The sequence below is a fragment of the Bubalus kerabau genome, chromosome 1 (assembly GCF_029407905.1).
Source record: "Bubalus kerabau isolate K-KA32 ecotype Philippines breed swamp buffalo chromosome 1, PCC_UOA_SB_1v2, whole genome shotgun sequence".
Lineage (NCBI taxonomy): Eukaryota > Metazoa > Chordata > Mammalia > Artiodactyla > Bovidae > Bubalus > Bubalus kerabau.
In genome coordinates this window covers 214669247-214686788 of record NC_073624.1, presented here as the reverse complement: position 1 = coordinate 214686788, position 17542 = coordinate 214669247, and the positions used below count along the sequence as shown (strand labels likewise).

General features: G+C 42.4%; 1 protein-coding gene across 1 annotated transcript in view; it reads left to right on the top strand.

Moving 5' to 3' along the window:
- The window catches only part of SKP1 (S-phase kinase associated protein 1), a 144967-nt gene that overhangs the window by 106175 nt on the left and 21250 nt on the right, over positions 1 to 17542 (top strand). The window lies entirely within an intron of this gene.

Here is a 17542-nt window from a genome sequence, read left to right as displayed (position 1 = left end):
GTCAAATTTTAATTGTATCAATGGGCAAGACTGGTGCTGTTTATTTAAAAGATACATCAATTGATAAATTTTAGAATCTGTAGAATTCTAGGAAAAAATAAAAATCAAGACCACAACATAATCTCTCTCGTAACTCCTTGACATTCTTTAAATGAATTTCAGGACTTGTAGTCCAGATAGTATAATATGTCAAATTGCCCGCATGCTCTTTGTGGATTCTTCCTGCATATTGTCTGCAAGAAAGGAAGTGAAATCTGTGTGCTCCTTCAGTAAGACCTGATTGTAAAACCATATGAATCAAGATACAACATGTTCAGATTTTGTTGAAAGCATGTTTTCAGGTAGAGCTTAACAAACTAATGTGTCTACTTATCAGTCACTGTGGTTTCTGGTAGTAAATATTGCTGTGTAACATGGACATTTTAAGACAATTGAGAGATTGGTAAGTTTTTAACAAATACTGGTACATTGCTTGTCACATGACCTTACAGTTAAATTGTCTCCGATAAGATATAGCTCTTAAAATATTTTCCTCTATTAATTTAAGTTCTTTAAATGATACTAAATCAAATGAAAAACTATTACTGGATCATGGTTTAGTGTTATGCACATTCACCCTAGGATAAAAATGGCATTTGAAATGAAGTGGCAGTGATAAATACATAATGAGTTTTCCCCCAGCCTGTCTTTTATCCTTTGAATAGTATTAGGAAGTTGAAATAGATACTAATACTTGATTGTTTTAAGCTACCAGGATAAATAAACTTCAGGACACTTAATTGTGTAGGTACAGTAATAAAAGTTTTGCTTTGTACTGTGGTGAATTTGGAACTGATGAGGAAATTTTTTGCATTTCTCTAAGATACTTGAAGAAAATACACACATACACAGTATATTTTTTTAAGTGGTCCACTCTCTTCTCTGTTCTAATTGACAATATTTTTGGTAGCTCGTGGAGTTGATTGTCCAGAAGACCTTAGTTTTTCCATGTCTCCATTTCATTTTGTTCTTAAATGCTTTCATGAGAAATACATCCTTCTCTCTCTCTCTCTCTTAATCATTTTATGCCTTTTATTTCTGACTGGACAAATAGTTTATTAATGTGCAGTACTGATGATCCAGTGTCCAAGTGATCTAGATACAAGCAGTGGTTTTACAAGTCCTGTAGTTAAAATTTACTCCAAAGGAACTCACGTCTTGTAATTGAGTTTTTATTGTCATCCAGGTACAAATTCTCTAAAGTAAACTTTGTGGTTAACAGAAAAGGGCTTGTGGGGACTTCCTGGAGGTAAAGTGATTAACACTCCAAGCTTCCACTACAGGGATTTAGGGGATCAATCCCTGCTGGAGCAATTAAGATCCCACCATCCTTTCTGTGTGGCTCAAAAAACCCTACCTGATTATGAACTGGATAAAATGGCATTGTTAAAACGTTGTAAATCAATCATGCTTCAGTTTAAAAAAGTTTTTTAAAAATAAAATGCATTGTTAAGTATAGTAAATTTCCTTTAAAGAAATATAATTGCTGTTGGTGATTTCTCAGTAACGGATTAAAATACGATTTTCAGTTTTACAAAGCTGCTTGTTCAAAAAAGGGAGTGTGTGTCTTGAGTATTCTAGACTGAAGAATTGGAGAAATTTGCTTTGGAACTTACTTTGTAAGGGTGAAATGAGTCAATAAAATGATGTACTCATTTCTTAGGTTGAATATCCTAAGCAAACACGGTGACTTTTTCTTGATTGCAGTAGGTGTGTTTTGAATGGAAGTGTAGTGTGTCAATATTGGATAATTTTTCAGAAAGATCTTCCTGTGGCTTAATAAGGGAAGGATGTTTTTTCCTATTGTTCTTAACATTGATGCCCATAGAGATTTTATATCTAGATTTAAGAGCCACTGCTCAGTTTTCCAACTACAAATTGAAGAATACTGGATTTTGTGGTGATTGATGGTGATCATGGGTTTTAGTAAATAATTAAAATATGCCATGTGACTGTTCTTTCAGTAGTGAGTTAACCTGTCCTGTGTGATAAGTAGTCCTTCATTTTCAACTGTAATGTGTCACTAGGAATGGACCTTAAGATTGAGTAATAGGCTTGTTTGTTACGAGGTAGATTGTGTTCTCAAGAGCTAAAATGTTTTTTCATTAAAGCCTTAATCTCTTCTCACATGTTCTTTGATGTATTACTAGCTTTCATGAACTTTTTTTTGGCCGCACCACACTACCACACATGTGAGGTCTTAATTCCCAGATCAGAGATGGAACCATGCACCCTGCTTTGGAAGCAGACAAGAGGAATGGGAGGAGAAGCTATATGGTGTATTTGGCCTTGAGGAATCTTTGTTTCTTGGAAGGAAAGTTATGACCAATGGAAGGAAAGTTATGACCAACCTAGATAGCATATTAAAAAGCAGAGACATTACTTTGCCAACAAAGGTCTGTCTAGTCAAGGCTATGGTTTTTCCATAGCCTAGTCATGTATGGATGTGAGAGTTGGACTGTGAAGAAAGCTGAGTTCCGAAGAATTGATGCTTTTGAACTGTGGTGTTGGAGAATACTCCTCAGACCCCCATGGACTGCAAGGAGATCCAACCAGTCCATCCTAAAGGAGATCATTCCTGGGTGTTCTTTGGAAGGAATGATGCTAAAGCTGAAACTCCAGTACTTTGGCCACCTCATGCAAAAAGTTGACTCATTGGAAAAGACTGGTGCTGGGAGGGATTAGGGCCAGGAGGAAAAGGGGACGACAGAGGATGAGATGGCTGGATGGCATCACCGACTTGATGGACGTGAGTTTGAGTGAACTCCGGTAGTTGGTGATGGACAGGGAGGCCTGGCATGCTGCAATTCATGGGGTCACAAAGAGTTGGACACGACTGAGTGACTGAACTGAATCTGTTTCCTGGAATCACATGGAAAAGAATAATCTCTGTTGTATAGTTACAAAGTTGTGCCTGACTCTGCAACCCCATGGACTGTGGCACGCCAGGCTTCCCTGTTCTTCACTATCTCCTGGAGTTGGTGGTGCCAGCCAACCATCTTTTCTGTTACCCCCTTTACCTCCTGCCCTCAATTTTTCCCAGCATCATGGTCTTTTCCAAGAGTTGGCTCTTCGTATCATTTGGTCAAAGTATTAGAGCTTCGGTATCAGTCCTTCCAATGAATAATAAGGGTTCCTTGGTCCAAATAAAACTACCTCTTTAATTTTCATTCTTCTAATGATCTGTGACTGAAAGTAGACCATAAAGACAATAAGCCCTAGCTCACCACTCCTTCCCTGTAGCCACACCAGAGCCGATTGTCCAGAAAAGGGCTAGAGAGATAGGACAATCAAGGACATATCAAGATATTTTTAATAGTGGTATAATAGCTTTCATGTCCTCTGTAAAGCTCAGGGTGATAGGAAATACGGTTACGGCCTCTTTGGTACCACAGCAGCATATTTTGTCCTTGGCTGAGTTTTATTTCTTTAGATTGAACTATGGTTGATTTACAATATTGCATTAGTTTTAAGTGTTGGGTTTCCTTAGAGCAGAAGCTTTTTTTCTGACTGTGCTGTCAGGCATGTGGGATCTTACTTCCCAACCAGGGATCAAACCTATGTCCCTTGCATTGGAAGTGTGGAGTCTTAACCACTGGGGGTCAGGAAGGTCCCTAAAGCAGGATCTTAATGATTGCAGTGTAGGCCATTTGTAGTGTTTTTTCCAGCTTTTCCTCAGATCCTAGGGAAAATACCCAACACCAGAAATTAGAATCCAGGATGGCTAGATGACTTGAGTGAGGATATTTGTTTAAGCCACCTTTTAGAAGCACATTGACATTTCTGCTTTCATCTTGAGTGGTAGATAACCTACAACATTAGGTATGTTTGAAGAGTGCAGAAGGAGTGATTTGTGGCTTCTGAAGTACATGAATTTGATACTGCAATCCTAAAAGCAGTTGCTGATGTTCTAAACTAGGTTAGTTCTGGTGGTGGTGTCATTTGTGAATGAGGAGGGGGGAGTGCTGAAATGACCATTACTGTGAAGGGGTTAATTGAATTCAGAATGGTCAGGAGAGCATTAAGCATTGGCCCTTCAGTTCTTGAAATGGCAGAAATAGCTAATAGTGAATAATGTCAAATATTGAGCATTTCCCATCTGCCAGACATTTTACATGGATTATTTTATTGAGTTGTCTTAACAGTTTAAAAGGGGTGGGGAGGTGAAGCTGTTTTGGCAGTGTTACCCAATTCCTTGAATTTCAGAAGGCATTAGAATTTGCTTTCCTTTGCTGAGATTTGTATTCAGTGGCCTTTAGGTAAGAGCTACACAGCTTTTGGCTCTAGGTATGTGCCTGATCCTGCTTCAGATAAGCCACATACGCAGTAGGCCCTTTGCGAAGCATGGTCGAAGGAGGTTTTTACACGGGCCGTCTTGAGTGTTGGCGCAAGTCCAGTATACTGGTCACTGCACTACTGAACTTCTGAAGCTTGTGTAATAACTTCACTGTGTGTCTAAAGGACATTTATATGAGTTAGACTCTGAGAATTGAGTCTGATTAAGAAAAATTATTTTTCACTTTTGCTATCTGCCACCATAGCCTTGTTATTCCTGAAGATAAAGGAACATTCACAGGGGACTTAGACTGACAAATGTATTAAAGACAAAAAGGAAAACCTATGATTTATTTTAAGGAGGTATGTGTGGAATGGGATATCCCATCCTCCGGTTTTTGTTTTTTGTTTTTTTTTTTTTTTTGAGAGAGAGAAAATGTGGGTTCACAGCAAAATTGAGATGGGACAGAGGTTTCCCATATGTTTCCCATATGTTCCTCTACCCCAACATATGCATAACCTCCCCTACTGTGAACATCCCCTATCAGAGTGGTAAATTTGTTAAAGTTGATGAACCTACATTGACGTGATCTCCTGGAATTTACAGTTTACATTAGGGTCCATCCAGTCTTAGTGTACATTCTCTGGTTTTGAAACCATTCACCTCAGATTGGAAGCTGAACCCATGTACTGGGACTCAAGACCAGCCAAAATCCACAACCAAGATCGCACATCTAGTTTCAGGACTTAATTACGCTCAGGTTCTTGATGTCTCATGCCAGAAAGAATTCAGTGAGAAAGTGATAGATAGGAAGTGGATTTATATAGAGAAACACTCCACAGAGCGTGGGTCATCTCAGAAGCTGAGAGTGGCCTCGAAATGTGATGAGGTTAGCTTTTATGGGCTGGGAAATTTCATAGAGAAATCTGTATGCAGGCCAAGAAGCAACAGTTAGAATTGGACGTGGAACAACACACTGGTTCCAAATCAGGAAAGGGAGTACGTCAAGGCTGTATATTGTCACCCTGCGTATTTAACTTATATGCAGAGTCCATCATGTGAAATGCAGGGCTGGATAAAGCACAAGCTGCAGTCAAGATTGCTGGGAGAAATATCAATAACCTCAGATATGTAGATGACACCACCCTTATGGCAGAAAGCAAAGAAGAACTAAAGAGCCTCTTGATGAAAGTGAAAGGAGAATAAAAATTTGACTTAAAACTCAACATTCAGAAAACTAAGATCGCGACATCTGGTCCCATCACTTTATGGCAAATAGATGGGGAAACAGTGGAAACAGACTTTATTTTGGGGGGCTCCAAAATCGCTGCAGATGGTGACTGCAGCCATGAAATTAAAAGACACTTGCTCCTTGGAAGAAAAGCTGTGACCAACCTAGACAGCATATTAAAAAGCAGAGACATTACTTTGCCAACAAAGGACCATCTACAAAGCTATGGTTTTTCCAGTAGTCATGTATGGATGGGAGAGTTGGGACTATAAAGAAAGCTCAGTGCCAAAGAATTGATGCTTTTGAACTGTAGTGTTGGAGAAGACTCTTGAAAGTCCCTTGGACAGCAAGGAGATCCAAACAGTCCATCCTAAAGGAAATTAGTCCTGAATATTCATTGCAAGGACTGAAGCTGAAGCTCCAATACTTTGGCCACCTGATTTCAAGAAGTGACTCATTGGAAAAGACCTTGATGCTGGGAAAGATTGAAGGTAGGAGGAGGAGAGAACAGGATGAGATGGTTGGATTGCTCGTTGGAAAAGACCCTGGTGCTAGGAAAGAATGAAGGTGGGAGGAGAAGGAGAGGACAGGATGAGATGGTTGGATGGCATCGATGGACATGAGTTTGAGTAAACTCTGGGAGTTGGTGATGGACAGAGAAGCCTGGCGTGCTACAGTCCATGCGGTCACAAAAAGTCAGACACCAATGTGCAACTGAACTGAATTTCACAGGCTAATGAGTTGGAGAATTATTTCAACTCTTTTGGAGAAGGGACAGACTTCCAGGAATTGGACCACTGCCTACTTTTTGGTTGATGGTTGGCCTTGTTCTGATCAGTTTATATTCTGTCCTTGGGCTATGTCATTCATTCAAAGGTTGTGCCCTCCTACCCTTTCCCTCCTATTTTGGTTTTGGACATGTATGACTTAACGTGGCTTCCTTGGTATCTCAGCTTGTGAAGAATCCACCTGCAATGAAGGATTCTGTCCAATAAAGGGCAGAAATGGTATGGACTTAACAGAAGCATAAGATATTAAGAAGAGGTGGCAAAAATACACAGAAGAACTATACAAAAAATATCTTAATGATCCAGATAGCCATGATGGTGTGATTACTCACCTAGAGCCAGACATCCTGGAATGTGAAGTCAAGTGGGCCTTAGAAAGCATCACTACGAACGAACCTAGTGGAGGTGATGGAATTCCAGCTTAGCTATTTCAAATCCTAAAAGATGATGCTATGAAAGTGCTGCACTCAATATGCCAGCAAATTTGGAAACCTCAGCAGTGGCCCCAGGACTGGAAAAGGTCAGTTTTCATTCCAGTCCCAAAGAAAGGCAATGCCAAAGAACATTCAAACTACCACACAATTGCACTCATCTCACACACTAGCAAAGTAATGGTCAAAAGTCTCCAAGCTAGGCTTCAACAGTTTGTGAACCAAGAATTTCCAGATGTTCAAGCTGGATTTAGAAAAGGCAGAAGAACCAGAGATCAAATTGTCAACATCCATTGGATCATAGAAAAAGCAAGAGAATTCCAGAAAAACATTTGTTTCATTGACTACGCTAAAGCCTTTGACTGTGTGGATCACAATAAACTGGAAAATTCTGAAAGAGATGGGAATACCAGACTACCTTACCTGTTCCCTGAGAAACCTGTATGCAGGTCAAGAAGCAACAGTTAGAACTGGACATGGAACAATGGACTGGTTCCAAATTGGGAAAGGAGTATGTCAAGGCTATATATTGTCACCTTACTTATACACAGAGTACATCATGTGAAATGCTGGGCTGAAAGAAGCACAAAATGGAATCAAGATTGACAGGAGAAATATCAATAACCTCAGATATGCAGATGACACCACCCTATGGGAGAAAGTGAAACCAAAGAGCCTCTTGAAAGTGAAAGAGGCGAGTAAAAAGCTGGCTTAAAATTCAACATTCAAAAAAACCTAAGATCATGGCATCCAGTTCCATCACTTCATGGCAAATAGATATGGAAACAATGGGAACAGTGAGAGACTTCTTTTCTTGGGCTCCAAAATCACTGCAGTTGTGACTGCAGCCATGAAATTAAAAGATGCTTGCTCCTTGGAAGAAAAGATATGACCAATCTAGACAGCATATTAAAAAGCATAGACATTACTTTGCCAACAAAGGTCCATCTAGTCAAAGCTAAGGTTTTTCCAGTGGTCATGTATGGATGTGAGACTTGGACTATAAAGCAAGCTGAATGCCAAAGAATTGATGCTTTTGAACTGTGGTGCTGGAGAAGACTCTTGAGTCCCTTGGACAGCAAGGATCCAACTAGTCCATCCTAAAGGAAATTAGTCCTGAATATTCATTGTAAGGACTGATGCTCAAGCTAAAACTCCAATACTTTGGCCACCTGACGTGAAAATTGACTCATTGGGAAAGACCCTGATGTTGGGAAAGATTGAAGGCAGGAGGAGAAGGGGATGACAGAGGATGAGATGGTTGGATGGCATCACCGACTCAATGGATGTGAGTTTGTGCAAGCTCCGGAAGTTGGTGATGAACAGGGAAGACTGGCGTGCTACAGGGGATCACAAAGAGTTGGACAGGACTGAGCAACTGAACTGAATGGCTTAATTTTTGTTATTCAGTCGCTGAGTCATGTCCGACTTTTAGTGACCCCAGGGTGTTGCTAGTGGTAAACTTTTGGGGTCCTTCAATGGACCGGGACCTGGCGGTCCAGAGGCAGTGGTAAGAAAGTGAAGGAGAGAGTCCTGGTTTACGCAGAAAACCAATAAAGCCCTTGACACAGGACTTGCATCTCTCACGAAGGCACCGGGCGCCTTCTTGAGAGAGTCTTAGAAGCCCAGGCAGGAGAGTGAGCAAGACGGGTTTCTGTGCTCCAAAGAATCAGCTGAGGAGAGAGACAGAGAGAGAAAGACAGACAGACAGACACGGGGACCCAAGCTCTGATGGAGCAAAGGTGCTTTAATGATTTCTCTGTGAGTATATAAAGGCTGTGGTACAAGAAGTTTCTTTCGGCAATGATAAAGATCAGAAAACCAAATGTACAGCACTGTCACCAAGGGAACAAGGGATTAATAATGGTCACAAGGTCAGGAGACAATCCATATCTCAAGAAAGGGGATTGAGACTAAGCAGTTTTGTCATAAAGAGAATGTTTACTAACGGAGATTCAAGCCTATCTCACACAATGATCTCAGTTCCTGGGAGCAGCGTGCTGTTCCACTTAAAAAGAAATGAAGGACTTGCGAGAAACAGCACATAGGAATCCTCCTGTTAAACATTCCCTGACAGTAAACCCACCTGCCAATGCAGGAGGCATAAGAGACACCAGTTCAATCCCTGGGTCAGGAAGATCCCCTGGAGGAGGCCATAGCAACCCACTCCAATATTGTCTGGAGAATCCCATGGACAGAGGAGCCTGGAGGCCTCATACAGTTCATGGGCTCACAAAGAGTCAGACACGCTTGAAGCGACTTAGCATGCATGGACTGCAGCATGCCAGGCTTCCCTGTCCTTGACTATCTCCTGGAGTTTGCTGAAGTTCATGTCTATTGAGTTAATGATGCTATCTAACTATCTCATCCTCTGTCGTCCCCTTCTCATCCTGTCTTCTATCTTTTCCAGCATCAGGGTCTTTTCCAATGAGTCATCTCTTCACATCAGTGGCCAAAGTATTGGAGCTTCAGCTTTAGCATCAGTCCTTCTAATGAGTATTCAGGATTGGTTTCCTTTAGGATGGACTGGTTTGATCTCCTTGCTGTCCAAGGAACTCTCAAGAGTCTTCTCCCACACCACAGTTCAAATACATCAGTTCTTCGGTGCTCAGTCTTCTTTATGGTCCAACTCTCATGTCCATACATAACTACTGGAAAAATGATAGCTTTGACTAGACAGACCTTTGTCAGCAAAGTGATGTGTCTGCTTTTTACTTTTTTATTAGTATTTTGTCTAAGTTTGTCATAGCTTTCCTTCCAAGGAGCAAGCATCTTTGCATGGCTGCAGTCACCATCTGCAGTGATTTTGCATCCACTATTGTAGTATGCAGTGCTCTCACTGCCCCAAATATGTTCTGTGCTCCACCTGTTCACAACTTCCTCACCCCACCGCATTCTGTTGCATTCTATCTAAGTGTGATAATTTACTTTTCTCCCTGTTAGCCCAAATTCATTTTTGATCATACTGAAATGATCCTGGTATTCTATACTCTTTAATTAAACATCTGGTATTTTGTACAGGACCATTGGAAACTAGTCAGTTGTTAAGGCTTTAACAAGGAGAGTAAGTGGAAGCTTCTGCTTGCTTTTCATCACTTAACAACCTCTCCTTTCTGAAGACCATTAACTTAGTTGATATTTTAATACTCGTAGTAAATTCAAGCAATAAAGATGTATACAAAAGTCTCCCCCACCTTACATCCTGTGAGGTTCTTTTAATGATTCTAGATACCTCCACAAGCATACATACCAGCATGTGCCTTTTGTATGATGGTCATGCTATATCCCTCATGATAATCATGAAAAGTAAATTGCTTCCCTGGGAGTAACTTGGGTTTGCTTTACAATTGTCTTTCATCATCTCCTGGAGTTTGCACATAGAATTCTCTCTGTGTTACTCCTGGCCCTTTTCAAACAAATGGTCACAGACACTTCGGTACACTGCTTTGGTTTAGCACATTATCCAGGTTTTAACATCTTGGATATTGTGCCAACTGTATGCACTTCCAGTTATTTCACAAGTAACAATAGTGAGCTGGTGAAAGTATGCTGGGCCTTTGATGTAGCCAAGTTTTAAACAGGGAGGCAAAATTAAGTTAATTCACAAGGTGTTTGTTCTGTTGGTTTTTTTTAATATTTAAGATGTTTGAATATGGTAATAGTTGGGCACAGTTCCAACATAGGGTGTTTGTGAAGCCCTTGAGAATTTCCCAGGAAGCAGAGCTTTCAGTTTGAGAACTGGGACAGTTGGTCACCCCAATATGGGGTTCTGTACCTACCTCTTGTGCATACATAAAATCTCTCCTGCTCTTAGCAGAATCAAGGCTCTGCTTTGGCTGTCATCTGGGTTTCTGGTGGAGGAGTGCATGAGGGGAGATGGTAGCTGGATGGATACATTCACACCTGAATCCTAAGTCCTATTTTTGGACTGGTCAGCAGGAACCAACCTATATTTAAAAGCCTGTGTCTCTAGGGTTTACTGACTCCCAGCACTGCAAGCCTTGTTCTTTATTAATGCTCTTGTTTATAAGAGAATTTCAAGGCTCCCCAAGTCTTGAAGCAAAGGAAAGAGATACTTGTCTAAAGGGGAGATGAGAAGTAGGAGTATCACAGACAAGTGACAATATGGCCTGGGGATGGGGGACTTGGGAACCATTTTGATGTCACTGCAGCACAAGGCTGTGTCCTTTCCTCATAAGACAACTGGATGGTGAAGGAAGTGGAGAGTATACTGAGGCAGGCCTCCTGATTGCTGGTGTGTTGTCCTGCGTAACTGTAGCTTTAAAGTTTCTTCATTAGATACTTCTCTTTTGTTAGCCAGGAGCTTCTTAAAATATAACAGATTTTGAAAGGGCAAAGAGATTTAAACACTCATTCAGCAACTACTTACTGAGCCACCTGTTAGGTGCCAGGTATTATTCATTTCCGTTCAGTTCAGTCGCTCAGTCGTGTCTGACTCTGCAATCCCATGGGCTGCAGCACGCCAGGCTTCCCTGTCCATCACCAACTCCTGGAGCCTACTCAAACTCATGTCCATTGCCTCAGTGATGCCGTCCAACCATCTCATCCTCTGTCGTCCCCTTCTCCTCCTGCCTTCAATCTTTCCCAGCATCAGGGTCTTTTCCATTGAGTTGGTTCTTCGCATCAGGTGGTCAAAGTATTGGAGTTTCAGCTTTAGCTTCAGTCCTTCTGATGAATATTCAGAACTGATTTCCTTTAGGATTGACTGGTTGATCTCCTTGCAGTCCAAGGGACTCTCAAGAGTCTTCCCCAACACCAAAGTTCAAAAGCATCAATTCTTTGGTGCTCAGCTTTCTTCACAGTCCAACTCTCACATCCATACATGACCACTGGAAAAACCATAGTCTTGACTAGACGGACCACTATGCACCTGCCTTTTTGTCCCCTATTTCTTATAGGCAAGACTCCAGCCTCCATGATATTCCCTGAGTTCCAAAGAGCAGATTCAAACAGTTCCTAATCAAGGGAGGTGGTTGTTATTTAATCGCTCAGTTGTGACCAACTCTTTGTGACCACATGGACTGCAGCACACCAGACTTCCCTGTCCTTCACCATCTCCCAGAGCTTGCTCAAACTCATGTCCATTGTGTCGGTGATGCCATCCAACCATCTCATCCTCTGTCATCCCCTTCTCTTTCTGCATTCAATCTTTCCCAGCATCAGGGTCTTTTCTAATGAGTCAGCTCTTAGCATCGGGTGGCCAAAGTATTGGAGCTTTAGCACCAGTCCTTCCAATGAATATTCAGGATAGATTTCCTTTAGGATTGACTGGTTTGATCTCCTTGGTGTCCAAGGGACTCTCAAGAGTCTTCTCCAACACCACAGTTCAAAATCATCAATTCTTTGATGCTCAGCCTTCTTTATGGTCCCACTCTCAAATCCACATACATGACTACTGGAAAACCCAAGAAAGTGAAAAGTCACTCAGTCGTGTCCGACTCTTTGTGACCCCATGGTCTGTAGCCTGCCAGGCTTCTCTGTCCATGGGGATTCTCCAGACAAGAATACTGGAGTGGGTTTCCACGCCATCCTCCAGGGGATCTTCCCAACCAAGGGATGGAACCCAGGTCTCCCACATTGCAAGCAGCTTCTTTATCATCTGAGCCACCAGGGAAAACCCATAGATTTGACTATAGGGACTTTTGTCCATATAGGCAAAGATCAAGAGAGGAGCAGCCACAAAACCACCTGATTAGGAGACCTGACCAGCTAAAACCCTCCACCCTAACACCCCAATCTTGTCAGAAACCCCACCCACCCTTTTAAATTTTGTAGAAGAGAATGCCAGACTGTTACTCCCTTGATCCTTATCACATAACCCTACCAGACTATGTAACCTTTCCTTATTCCTGGGGTGGGGGTTTGGGATGGCACAGTTCTTGAGGTTCTACCCTAGTGTTTTCCCCTTTGCCTGGCAAATAAATAAATCCACTTTTTCCTTCTCCTCCAAGACTCTGTCTCTCTATTTCTGTGCACCAAGAGCCAAGATTTGGGTAGCAGCAACATCCCCATCTGCAAGGAGATTAAACCAGTGAGTCCTAAAGGAAATCAGTCCTGAATATTCATTGGAAGGACTAATGCTGAAGCTGAAGCTCCAATACTTTGACCACCTGATGTGAAGAACTACTCATTGAAAAAGACCCTGATGCTGGGAAAGATTGAAGGCAGGAGGAGAAGGGGGACTACAGAGGATGAGATGGCTGGATGGTATCATCACCTCGATGGACATGAGTTTGAGCAAGCTCCAGGAGTTGGTGATGGGCAGAGAAGCCTGGCATGCTGCAGTCCATGGGGTTGCAAAGACTCGGGACATGGCTGAGTGGCTGAACTGAACTGAATATCCCCAGAGATTTTTGTATTCACCTGCTGGGACAGAGAGGTTGGGGGCAGCAGGACAGAAGCTGCTGAATGGTAACCTGTTATAATCTAGCCTGGGATTTTCTGACCAGAGCCTGTGGCTGAACCTGAGCAAGCAGAACATGGCTAGGGAAACTGACACAACTATACTCTAGGGACTCATACAAATGTCAAAGGGACTGTAGTTACCGCCAGAGGATCCCCTTCACTTCCTGAGATTTCTTCTCAGCCATCAGGACTGACACAGATTGCCAGCACCTTCCCTCCAGAACTCTGATGACCTTGCCTGTTAACACCAGCACAGTATAATCAGACAAGATCTCTTTCCTTCCTCCTGCCACCAGCTCCATCAGCTTATCTCTAATTTTAATTTCCTCAATTGGATTATTCTCAGCAGCATCAACAAACATGGCTCATTATCTTCAATCCTAAAAGCAAACTCCTTTCATCTCATAGCCCCCATAAGTGTCTACTCTTTTTCTCTACTCCTCCTCTTAGCAAAGCTCCTTGAAAGAAATGTTATCTATTATTTTCATATTATATTCTCTTCTCAGTACACCACTTTGCTGAAATGATTAACTTTATTAAGATTACTTACATACTGCCAAGAACAGCAGATATTTTTCTGAATATTAAATTCCAGTTTCTTACATTTGAAGCAAGTGATCTAAACAGTTTCCTGGAAATAATTTATTCTTCCACCTTTACTCAGTTGGAGAAGGAAATGGCAACCCACTCTAGTACCCTTGCTTGGAAAATCCCATGGACAGAGGAGCCTAATGGGCTACAGTCCATGGGGTCGAAAAGAATCAGACACGACTGAGTGACTTCACTTTCACTTCACTCAATTCAGTTCAGTCGTGTCTGACTCTTTGCAACCCCATGGACTGCAGCACGCCAGGCCTCCCTGTCCATCACCAACTCCCAGAGTTTACTCAAACTTGTGTCCATTGAGTCGGTGATGCCATCCAACCATCTCATCCACCTTCAATCTTTCCCAGCATCAGGGTCTTTTCAAATGAGTCAGCATCAGGTGGCCAAAGTATTAGAGTTTCAGCTTCAACATCAGTCCTTCCAATGAATATTCAGGACTGATTTCCTTTAGGATGGACTGGTTGGATCTCCTTGCAGTCCAAGGGACTCTCAAGAGTCTTCTCCCACACCACAGTTCAAAAGCATCAATTATGTCCCCTCACCCCTACTTCAGCTCTTATTTTCTTCATGGTACTTACCTGCTTAACAGTCCCTTATTTGTGCTTGTCACATTAGAAGATAAACTCCCTGGTGTCAGAAGTCTTCTTCTTGTTTACCACTGCCTCTAACATGGTGGGGTGCAGCAGAAGCTACAGAGTATGAGATAAATACTCATTGAAGAACTGACACAGTCCATACACTGGCAGTTTTCTGGGCCAGTTAGAGGGTCACTAGTCACAGATTCTCTTGGGGAAATCCTTGACACTCAGTGGCGTCTTGGCTGATTGGCCTTTCTGCCTGGGCATTCAGTAGTCACAAACTGACACCTGCCTTGTAGGACCTAATCAAACCACACTTGCCTTCACTTCGCTGATGTCTTCCTGAGTCTGGCTCATAGAATGCTCAGCATCTCAGGGCCTGGGCTGGAGCGCCACAGGCCAACAGCTAGCAGGCTAGGCTGCAAGGCTTTCAGACAGATTGCTCTGTCTGGTAGTCTCTGTCCCAGTCAGCTGGCTCCAGATTCTACGCTGGTACTGGGGTCTTCTGATCCCCCACATAGGCAAACAGTGGGAAGACACAGCTGGAGTCTGTAGGTCATGCCTGTCATAGTTTTGTCATTTGCATAAGAAACTTTGATGCCCTGCACTGCCCTGCTCCTGACTGAACCTAGTTGACTCCTGCTGCCAGGACTTGCTGTGTGTGAATTCGATTTCACAGACTGACACTGTGGTCCACAGGACTGGAACAACCACAGTGTGTGTGAAAAAGCTGTCCCAGCATTCATGCTCTAGTAGTCAGACCAGGGATCTGGACAGGATTCTGGGTCCAGAGGGGAGAGAGGGCAGGGCAAAGAGGACAAAATTTGGAGGGGAAAGGCTCAGTAAAGATGCTCCCCTTGGACAGCCATCTGGGCCCTCAGGCACTATCTGCTGCCTAAAACTAGTCAGTGTTGACAGTTCTTGGGGATTCAAGACCAGCCTGTTGTTGTTTTTCAGTTGCTCAGTTGTGTCCAACTCTTTGTGACACCATGGACTGCAGCACGCCAGGCTTCCCTGTACTTCACCATCTCCCAGAACTCATGTCCACTGAGTTGCTAATAACATCCAACCATTTTGTCCTCTGGCGTCCGCTTCTTCTCCTGCCTTCAATCTTTCCCGGCATCAGGTTCTTTTCTAATGTATCAGCTCTTTGCATCAGATAGTCAAAGTATCAGAGCTTCAGCTTCAGCATCTGTCCTTCCAATGAGTATTCAGGATTGATTTCCTTTAGGATTGATTGGTTTGATCTCCTTACTGTCCAAGGAACTCTCAAGAGTCTTCTCCAGCACTATAGTTCGAATACATCAATTCTTTGGTGTTCAGACTTCTTTATGGTCCAACTCTCACATCCATACATAACTACTGGTAAAATCATAGCTTTAACTATATAGACCTTTGTTGGCAAAATAATGTCTCTGCTTTTTAATATGCTATCTAAGCTTTTCAAGGAGCAAGCGTCTTTTAATTTCAAGGCTGTAGTCACCATCTCAGTGATTTTGGAGCCCAAGAAAATAAAGTCAGCCACTGTTTCCATTGTTTTCACATCTATTTGATATGAAGTGATGGGACCGGATGCCATGATCTTAGTTTTCTGAATGTTGGGTTATAAGCCAGCTTTTTCACTCTCCTCTTTCAGTTTCATCAAGAGGCTCTTTACTTCCTCTTCAATTTCTGCCATAAGGGTGGTGTCATCTGCATATCTGAGGTTATTGATATTTCTCCTGGCAATCTTGATTACAGCTTGTGCTTCATCCAGCCCAGCATTTTGCATGATGTACTTTGCATATAAGTTAAATAAGCAGAGTGACAATATACAGCCTTGATGTACTCCTTTCCCAATTTGGAACCAATCTGTAGTTCCATTTCCAGTTCTAACTGTTGCTTCTTGACCTGCATACAGATTTCTCAGGAGGCAGGTAAGGTGGTCTGGTATTCCCATCTCTTTAAGAATTTTCCACAGTTTCTTGTGATCCACACAGTCAAAGAATTTATCATAGTCAGTGAAATAGAAGCAACCTACTTCTACTTTTCTGGAATTCTCTTGCTTTTTCTATGATCCAATCAGATCAGATCAGATCAGTCGCTCAGTCGTGTCCGACTCTTTGCAACCTCATGAATCGCAGCACGCCAGGCCTCCCTGTCCATCACCAACTCCCAAAGTTCACTCAGACTCACGTCCATCGAGTCAGTGATGCCATCCAGCCATCTCATCCTCTGTCGTCCCCTTCTCCTCCTGCCCCCAATCCCTCCCAGCATCAGAGTCTTTTCCAATGAGTCAACTCTTCCCATGAGGTGGCCAAAGTACTGGAGTTTCAGCTTTAGCATCATTCCTTCCAAAGAAATCCCAGGGCTGAAATCCTTCAGAATGGACTGGTTGGATCTCCTTGCAGTCCAAGGGACTCTCAAGAGTCTTCTCCAACACCACAGTTCAAAAGCATCAATTCTTCGGGGCTCAGCCTTCTTCACAGTCCAACTCTCACATCCATACATGACCACAGGAAAAACCATAGCCTTGACTAGACGGACTTTTGTTGGCAAAGTAATGTCTCTGCTTTTGAATACGCTATCTAGGTTGGTCATAACTTTCCTTCCAAGGAGTAAGCGTCTTTTAATTTCATGGCTGCAGTCACCATCTGTAGTGATTTAGGAGCCCAGAAAAATAAAGTCTGACACTGTTTCCACTGTTTCCCTATCTATTTCCCATGAAGTGGTGGGACCGGATGCCATGATCTTCCTTTTCTGAATGTTGAGCTTTAAGCCAATTTTTTCACTCTCCTCTTTCACTTTCATCAAGAGGCTTTTGAGTTCCTCTTCACTTTCTGCCAGGGAAAACCACTAGACCATTCAGGTATGACCTAAATCAAATCCCTTATGATTATACAGTGGAAGTGAGAAATAGATTTAAGGGCCTAGATCTGATAGATAGAGTGCCTGATGAACTATGGAATGAGGTTCGTGACATTGTACAGGAGACAGGGATCAAGATCATTCCCATAGAAAAGAAATGCAAAAAAGCAAAATGGCTGTCTGGGAAGGCCTTACAAATAGCTGTGAAAAGAAGAGAAGCAAAAAGCAAAGGAGAAAAGGAAAGATATAAACATCTGAATGCAGAGTTCCAAAGAATAGCAAGAAGAGATAAGAAAGCCTTCTTCAGCGATCAATGCAAA